General features: G+C 31.0%; 1 non-coding gene across 1 annotated transcript; it reads left to right on the plus strand.

Moving 5' to 3' along the window:
- Window positions 1-4,243: 4,243 nt before the first annotated feature.
- Window positions 4,244-4,377, plus strand: LOC143386474 (small nucleolar RNA SNORA71). Its single transcript, XR_013089587.1, has one exon. It is a non-coding gene; the product is annotated as a small nucleolar RNA SNORA71 (small nucleolar RNA).
- Window positions 4,378-9,874: the final 5,497 nt, after the last annotated feature.

A 9,874-nucleotide genomic window follows, 5' to 3' on the forward strand; every position in this document is an offset into this window, starting at 1 on the left:
CTTGGACATGGGATCCTGATCTGCATTAGGAAGAGAAAGTCAAAAGACCTTTGCAAACACAATAAAGTGATTTTAAAGCTAAAATTGCGGTAGGAGGAGTTGGCTTAAGAGGTTAATGAGCAGAGGCTGACTTCAAAGGATGGGAAATGGCTGGTCACAGAGGTCTGATTCTTCTTTCACTTTTTTTGCATTCTAAAGGCAGCAAGACCTCTGGAAGGGTTGGCTGTGGAAGGTTTCCAGTTGAAAATTGAATGGTGACATAGTGAGCACTACAAAATTGTTTGATGTTATAGCAATGAAAGGGTATATGCCTTGAATAACAAATCTGCTTTCAAATAGCCCATGAAGGTGGGTGGATGCGGTGTTAATCTCTGGAATAATAGCAACAGATAACAAAGAAAATGCTCTTGCTCAGTTTGTTTTAATTGCAAGGCTTCTGGGATTTTTATAACATAGAAAGGAAAAGAAAGGCTTTAAAATATAGATCTAATTCTTCTTAAAATAATTAAGTACAGACAGAGACAAATCCAATTTTATTCATAAGAATAAGTGATGTACACTTTTTTTTTCACTTGAACATTATGAAGAAAATGCTTAACTCTTAGCATTGACATTGCCAGCTTTTTTGTATACTGGGAATAATGACAAACTTCCTTAGAAATGATGGCTACATCTTGACTTAGTCCATTTCATGTTGCTATAACAGAACACCACAAACTGTATAATTTATAATGAACAGAACTTAGTTTCACAGTTCTGAAAATGAGAAGGAGGTCAAAGATCAAAGGGCTATATCTGGAGAAGGACTTCCTGCTTCATAGAAACAAGTAGAAGGCTTTCCATGGTATGAGAAAGAGGGAAAGGGAATGATAAGGAACCCATTCATTTGAAACCTTACTAATGCATTCATGAGGTCAAATAACTTATGACCTTGATATCTTTTAAAAGTCTAACCTCTTAAAACTGGTTCCTTGGAGACTTAAGTTTCCAAAACGTGAATTCTGGGGAACACATTCAAATCATAGCACATAATAATTTCAAGAATCATTCCAAAACCTGTCAGTGAAACCTTTTAAAAGTTTTTAGTGCTTATATTGCCAACTTTGTATTTTCTTAGAAGAAATATATCCTTTCTGTGATTTGAAGTGCCTTTTTAAACAACTAAGAATTATTTTCTATAGTTCTATATTTTTAACAATTATCTCATTGAGAACTTTTGAATATAACACACTCTTCCTATGTTTTTTCTTATTTAATGTAGTTGTATAAAAGCAAAATGGTCATTTTTCAGAAAGTTAAAAATTGGGTATTGATTTATGCCACATGTGTGTCTATATTAGATTACGGAGAAAGCAATACAGCATGCTACAGAGAGCATGTACTTTGGATATAAGCAGTACCAGGATTTGGATCCTGATCATATCACTTCTTTTTAACCATTTTCCTCAGATTATTAGGTTAATTGCTATGTACTTGAAACTTCACATTTCTAAGGGATAAATAAATATGAACAAATTGAATATTAGATAAAGTTATATGTATGTATATTCTGGTAAAGGTCATCTGATGGGTGAAATTTCAATCCCCAGCACATATGTAGGAAAGTATTAAAAAGTGGATAACTTTATAAGAGTAATAGAAAATAAATTCTCCCAAATTATGAGACATAACACTATGGAAAATAGCTTAGAATATCCCCAAAGTTCTCAGCCTCTTTTCCCTGTATATTTCTTTGTCTCTTATAAATAACTAAACTGGTTCTTTTTGGATTTTTTAAGCTTAACATTTTGATATTCCTTATCACAGAAACTAATGTATTTTCAACCACACAAAATATATTTTTGTGAGAATTCCATGAAAACACAGATTGATCTGATTTCTGATTGTTTTTTATGATCTAGGTCTCCTTCATATATTAGGAATTATATTTACAAAACATTTTGGGGTGTTGTATTTCTTTACTTGTTGAGTTTGTGTAGATTAAATGAATAAGCATTGGAAATAAGTAGAATGATACAACAGAAATGGTTCTGCTATATTACACTGAACTTGTTTTAGTTGCAACCTTTAAAATAAGAAAACCATCCCCCACTTATATTGAATGTTCCCTTCAATTTTTTTTTCTTTCTTTCTTTCTTTTTTTTTTTTTTTTTTTTGTGTGTGGGGGGGCGGGGTGTAGGGATTGAAACCAGAGTGTTACATACACTAGGGAAATGCTCTAATATTTAGCTACACCCTCACCCTCTACCCTGAAATTTTTAATATTTGCTTCTTTTTTAGTCAACTGATTACAAGAATAGTTGTTAGTCTGGAACATCAACATGCTTACTGCTCTATATTTGCAATTTGTCCTCCTTGGGGAACAGGAAATTTTCAAATTGCATAGAACACATTTGAATTTTCTAGTATCCCTTGAACCTGATGACCCTTTTCAATGGGAAACTGTCAATGCTTTTGCAGATGCAACATAAGGGTCACTCCAAACTGGGATAGACACTGATGTATTATTGCTAAGATGTGATCCCAAATGTTAAATTTTAATCAACATTAAAACAAAGTTATTAGTATTCCAGATTGCATAATTCTAAAAGAATAAATGACATTTTAGATACCTAGATACATAGTTACAATCTATGTATAATCTATAAATTAGCATATGTTTAATTTAAAAATTAAGTTGTTAATGTGCTTGTCATTACATTGTGCTTATTATGTTTCGGAAGTCATCATGGTAAACATTGCTGTTATCATTTACATATTCCTTCCTGAAACACATACAATGCACACCTATACATTTTCCTTAAAAGAATTTTGTCCTCAAATTGGTATAATCAATTTTATTGTATTTTCAAAAAGTTTTGTGTTTGAATAGATGGAGTAGATAATTTTTAATTTTTTGGTGGATGGTTGTTCTTCCATTGATGCACAAAATATCCAGGGTAGAGGTATTTTGGGATTTTTCTATTTCTTGGTAATAGCCATGAGATCATTGTCAAAGTGAAAACATCTGCATTAAGCATCTATATAATTTACTAAATGTTGTTTAAACAACAAATATTCTTCTCCTACTTGGCCATTGTTTCTCTTATAAAATTTAAAATTTATCTTTAAAATGAAATAAAAAGCTACATAGCCTTAATTTATATACAGCTATTTAAAATATACATAATCACATACTTCCCTGTGGTTTGAAAAATACATTTTTAAAAGCTTCTATTTATGCAATTAACCCTATGAATTCCTTTGGTTGGCCATATGGGTTCCACATTGTGAATGTTTTTAAGGATATATGTGTAGTATAAGCAAAATTTCAAGGCCATTTAAATGAACATAGAGGAAAAAAATGGTAATAAAATGTAGTTATCTCTTTTGAAGAATGAAATCAATTTTTATTTGGTAAAATTAATTATATTTTGAGTTAATTCTGTGACACAACCAGGAAATAAAGCTCAATTTTTCCAAGGGAATGTATTTTTCATACCAATTCAAATACATCAACTATTCAAACCAGTTTTAATATTATATATTTAATGTTTTCACATGTCATTAGAAACTAGATTTTAGTTAAAGATAAAATGAAGTAAGAGAAAATACAGTGTCTGAATTATTAAATTGAGAAAGCTTAAAGTAAAGTGAGGTTATGTTTAACTTACAAATTCACAGTTAAATTAAGTTCCATAGAGTCACATCATATATATGGGACCTTACTTCTAAATTAAGCTAGTAAATAAACAATTTATTTGATAAAATACATATTAGAATCATCTTTTTTTTTTCATCTGTGACTAAAAGATTCAAGTAGATCAATTGTCGAGAGGGAAAATTTTATTTGAGGGCTCATTGTTTCAGAGATTTTAGTCCATAGAAGGCCAGCTCCACTCCTCAGGGCTTGAGGTGAGGCAGAACATTATGGCAGAAGAGGGTGGTAGAGGGAAGCAGCTCACATGATAATCAAGAAGCAGAAAGGGAAGTCTCCACTTGCCAGATTTCAATATATACCCCAAACCACACCCAAATTCCCATCCCATTCATCCACACCCTACCAATACCATTACCACTCAGTTGATCCCTATTAGGGGATTAATTAACTGATTGGGTCAAGACTTTTACATCTCAATCATTTCTCCTCTGAATCTCCTTTCATTGTCTCACACCTATGCTTTCTGGGGGACACCTCACACCCAAACCAAAACAAGTCATTCTTTAAAATCTCTATAAAATATGCTGTATAATAAATTATATGACCTGCATTTGAAAGTGATCATCAGCTGCTAATGCCCTGGTCATTGATAGTGCAGGGAAAGGAATGGCTGGAAGACATTGTCCCCATGTTTGGAAGGTCTACCCATCCCTTCCAAACCCTGTAGCTTTCCCACATTCTGATTAAGAAAAAAAATAAGGGTTGGGGATGTGGCTCAAGCAGTAGCGTGCTCGCCTGGCATGCGTGCAGCCCAGGTTCGATCCTCAGTACCACGTACAAACAAAGATGTTGTATCTGTCGATAACTAAAAAATAAATATTAAAAATTCTCTCTCTCTCTCTCTCTCTCTCTCTCTCTCTCTCTCTCCTCTCTCACTCTCTCTTTAAAAAAAAGAAAATGAAATAAATTGATATACTGTTCTTAGGAAATCTTATATTTATTTTCTTCCTATACTAGAATACTTTTGTTTTATTTTTTAGATAATAATTACTTAAGAAGTTGTTTTGATTTTAGAATCATGTTGCACTAACTGTTCTTCAAGGTTAGAGTTGACTGAGATATATGAGATACAAACAAAAGTCAGATTTGATTCTACAACAACAGAGAAAACTTCAGGTTACCATTTAATCTGTTTTATTTATTCTTGGGAAAATACAAAATTTTCATGACTTTAAACTATTTATTCCTTCTTCCCCTCCTCCTGTCATTCATTCATTCTTTATTTCTCTTGTTTTGTTTTGAGTGACTTTCATTGCATCTTTGCTAACTTAAATATATATATATATATATATATATATATATATATATATATATATATAAATGAGAACTCATTACATAGTGCACTATATTATTCTATTTATAAATCTCATAATTGGATATATATATATATATATATATATATATATATATATATATATAAAATAAGGATATTGAACACATTATCAATTAGTATTAATAGGGTATTTATTTAACACAATTTATTTTAAGTAGGATTTTATAAATATTTAAAATTTTTGCATTATTTCATAATATATTCTTTTATGTATAAAGATGGCTTAGATAAAAATACCCTTAGTCCAAATAGGTTCACAATTGAGGTTTTATTTGTAAATAAAATACATTATATAAGTTTTGTTGAAACAGTTTTCTGTTGAGAAACATTTTAGAGTGAATCTGCATAATGTGTACTGATTGTTTCACACTCCTTCATACCTTCTATGTGATATAAATTACCTTCTTAATTCATCACTGTTATTTCTTTTTGGAAAAATATCTCATTACTTCTATTATTTTTCTTTGTAACTTAAAATAACATTCTTATAAATTAGTATTTCATTTTAATACCATGCTTTGATGCTTTCCACTTGTGCTATTTCATTTTAATTATAAAATTAACTCTGCTAAAGTAAACCTATAGGAGCACAGATTCAGAGGATTTTAGTATCATTCATTTTTTTTAACAGCAAATCTTTCTTACTTTTGGTTTCAGCAATAAATGAGACTATAATATAATAGTATATATTTTCTCATTACATTTTGCTTTCAAAATGCCTCTTTATTGTGTTATAAATGTCAAATGTTATATTTATCTACATGTTTAGGATCATACATCTGATAGAATTCAAGAATACTAATGATGTCTAGTGACATTTAATAGATATAACTAGTGTATTTTCAGAAACTACCAAAAGACCAATATGATCATATTGGATGCTGTATTTCATAAAATAAAATATTGGCTATGAGTTTTTCTGAATAGTACTAAGATGTAAATAATATTGAAGGTACTTGACAAAAAGATATTTATATAATCTTCAATATATATCAAATTATTTTAAACAATTATAAACCAATTCAATTTGCTTAACAATTAGTCTGCATAGAAAATGTATATATAAACATGATTTTTAAATGAAATCAATGATAAAATAAAAATCATTACTAAAATTATATGCAAAATGTGATTATTGTGGAACCAAAAACCTATAGTACCTATTGTTATCCATGTTTGAAAGTGCAATAAAAAAACAATCAAATAAAAAAAAAATCACCCCTCTTACACACAGGTAAATCCCAAACAGATTAACTTTATTTGAATTTATGAAAATTTAAGGCACTTGTAATCAATGATTAATAAACAACATTTACTAATTATTTTCAATCAGTATTTTCAAACTATATTCTGTATTTAAATGCCTCTTATATTTCTTTTTTGTTTATATTAGGATGTTTGAAAAACCTAAATAATATTTTAAAGTAAAATTTAAACCTTTGACCATCATTTATAGCTATTTTTTATTAAGTTGATAAAAATTCTTGCAGAATTCTTTTAATAAAACCAGGTAAATCATTGCTTAATATATTTTGTCCAACAGATTTTCAGAGCACTGATTTGAAAGAGGAAGGGTCAATATGAATCTAATAACTCAACTTTAGGATGAGATCTAGAAAATGAAATCAAATCCTAGTCTAAAAATTCTTTCCATTATTCTTCAGTGTTCCAATGCTTGATTAGCTCCTGAGGGCGAGTCACACAAACACTACCTGGATTCCAACAAATGCATATTGCTATTGTATATTTGAACATCTACAGAAATATCTGGGGTACCAGGTATTTCTCAGAGAAGCAGAATTAGGTAGAATGGCAGAAACTTTGGAAATGCAACAAATGTCACAGAAAGAAATCATTTCTTATCAGATAAATAATGATATGGATTGTGCAGTCAATTTTCTAAGCAAAAGGCTGATTTTGTTACATAATTCTCATCTGAGGCTTTGTTAAATGGAGGGACTGTTTTCTTTGCCACCTTCTCTATTCTCTGGATGTTAATCTTAAACCTCATTTCACACAATCCATATAAGTCTTCGGAAACAAGATGACTAATACTAAAGACTGTGAAGGGAAGATTTCCCTTTTAACCAGAGGAAGCATGTTTATACTGGAATAGTCCCTCAAATCTGACTCTTGATGAATTTGGGCATGAGTAAATAGTGCCTTCTGTTGTCCAAAATTTCCTGACTTATGTAGAATATATGTGCTAAGGGATGATGATTTAAATGTGCAGAAAAAGGCTATTACTATTATGAATTCCATTAAGACAGGATACTTTGAATTCCAAGTCTGCCATAATCTTTGCTTTCAACTATTGGAAAATACCTAACTGCTCTAAACAAGTTGTTTCATCTTTAAACGCATGATTCCTCTCTGAAGAGCAATTTTAATCATTTAGGATTATTTCCAAGTAGAAGTTAATATTTGTATTATAAAGAAAATTCATTTACCCCAAATGATGAACTAGCTATGTGATTTTTTTAAAGTGCTTTCAGTATACTGTAATATCTGAACTATCTTATAAGAGTGTTTAAGGTTTGACAGTATGTTGCTTTGTATCTGGATACATTATTCTTTTCTCATTCTTTATTTCCTGTTACTGTATCATGTTCTTCCAGCATTAAAATCAAAGGAGTTTTCCTAGCAAAAAAAGTGTTATCTTCAAGGGCTTGTTTTCAATCCTGGGGAATAATGCAGGTAAAATGGTTAGTAAGAGTCAAGTTTTTCAGGTCACTTGCACATTTTCTTACCTCATAATCATCAATAACTTAATAAAATTTTTCTTCTCCTTCCTCATTCATTTTTAATTGTCCCCACCCCAAAGCAAAGGACAACAATAAGACAATCCTTTCAAACAAGAAAACAACTTCTAAAAATCTAGGTTAGTTTGAGAATGTGTTTTTCAAACACTGGCACAACAATTTAGTAAGACACTCATGCCAGCTAATTCAACCTTTTATCTGAAGATTGAGTACTATAAGGACTGCTTCCAGCACCTGTGGCAGATTGTCAGTGGAGGAGAAACTGTCCCAGTCAGCATCTCTCCATTTTTAAATCCCCACATACAAGGCACAGATGGCAGTGGGAGTGACACTCAAAGTAGCAAGGGCTCTGAAAGCAGACCTCAGTTGACCAGAGATTTGTTATTAAAGATACGCTTGCCTTGTTTGTAAAAGAGCCAAAATTCAAACTCTATCATGGATAGTCAGGACACAGAGTAAAAAAGAGTATAAAGTCTAAAATGTGCACTGGGAAAAAAGGTGTTATAGACACAATTATCTTATTAATACACAATACCAAGATGCTTTAATAGTTTAATATTTTAATCTCTATTGTAACATATAGAAAATTTACCTTGAGTAATATAAAGAAATGCTGATTCTTAAGAATCTCCTCCCTTCTTTGAATCTGGTTTCAAGAATCCTTGCAGGTAAAAGGGAAATAGAAGTTTTTCCATATTACCCACCTCCAAACTTCTTTTTTATCAATTGAAGATCACACAGAATGGAGTAATTATGTAAGCATATTGTATTTATTCTGCCAAGAATTGTTAGAATTGGCTACTGACATTTAAAATCTAGGAAATGTCTACCTGAAAATGCATTTGTGATAATTGTATTCCATTTGGCATTAACCTGCTTGCTGGCTGGCTGTGACCCCATTGGAGGTGCATTCCTTCTGCAGTTTTCCGTGACATTAGACCCTTTCTGTTGTCCTACACCTGGGCTGCATCACTCATGAGTGTCACCTGCTTGGACTCTAGTAGAATTCATCTAAAACACAGAACTCTCCAACCTTGACATGTTTCAGATCATCTGGAATGTTTTGAAACAGGTTGCTCTGCCAGATCCTGTTTCCCATGCACACATTTCATTTGGGGGCTCAAATACTTGAATTTCTAAAAAGGTACTAGCTTTTCTTCTTTCTTTCCCTCTCTTTGTTTCTATTACATATCTCCAAAATTAGATGATGGCATTTTTAGTTGATCTTCCTTAATCGCAAATAAGTACAGCTTAATTATTTATTCATATAGCAAATAGAGTAATATCCTAGACTCTGGAGCTACAGAGCTTGTAACAGAATTCTGGCATCTCTGTTAAAAGTTGCACTATCTTGGGGATGAAATGGTCCCACCTAAAATCATTGTTGTCAAAGTTACACAAGTAGTTGTAGTAAAATCCTTAGAAGCATGCTGTTGTATAGTCAGCATAATAGAAATATATGTATTGATATAGATATTCCATTAATACATACACATCACAATATATTTTAATAGCTTATTACTGTTTTGTAATACCAATATATAACTTTATTTAACTGATTGTTTATATATTGCTGTTTATTTTATTGCTATATTAAAAAAGCAAGTCAACATGATTAGTCTTTTACATCTTACAAAGACAAATATGTCTGTACAATTGTTCTATGATTTTTTTGGGTAAGTCTTAAAAGAAGTAAATATATTTTTCAAAGTATATTTGAATGAACCTAAAACCTCAGACAGTCTAAGTAAGTGTTCCACCACTGAGATATACCACCAGCATTTTTTAAAATAATTTTACTTTGAGATAAGTTGTTGCTACATTACACAAGTAGGAATTGACTTTGCAGTTCTCCTTCCCTCAGCCTCATGATTAGCAGAGATTACAGGCATGCACAAAAAATGAGTATGTATATTATAATTGCGCACACTCCACTATATAAAAAACAGATTGTAATCCCAACAAAATAAGTAAATGAAGTTATTTGTATATTTAGAAGTGTATGACTCATCTTTCTGTCAATGTGACCTAAATACATGATAAGAACAATGGAGAGGAGAGAAAGCTTATTTCATTTCA

This window comes from Callospermophilus lateralis, unplaced genomic scaffold (assembly GCF_048772815.1).
Source record: "Callospermophilus lateralis isolate mCalLat2 unplaced genomic scaffold, mCalLat2.hap1 Scaffold_147, whole genome shotgun sequence".
In the NCBI taxonomy this organism is placed as follows: domain Eukaryota; kingdom Metazoa; phylum Chordata; class Mammalia; order Rodentia; family Sciuridae; genus Callospermophilus; species Callospermophilus lateralis.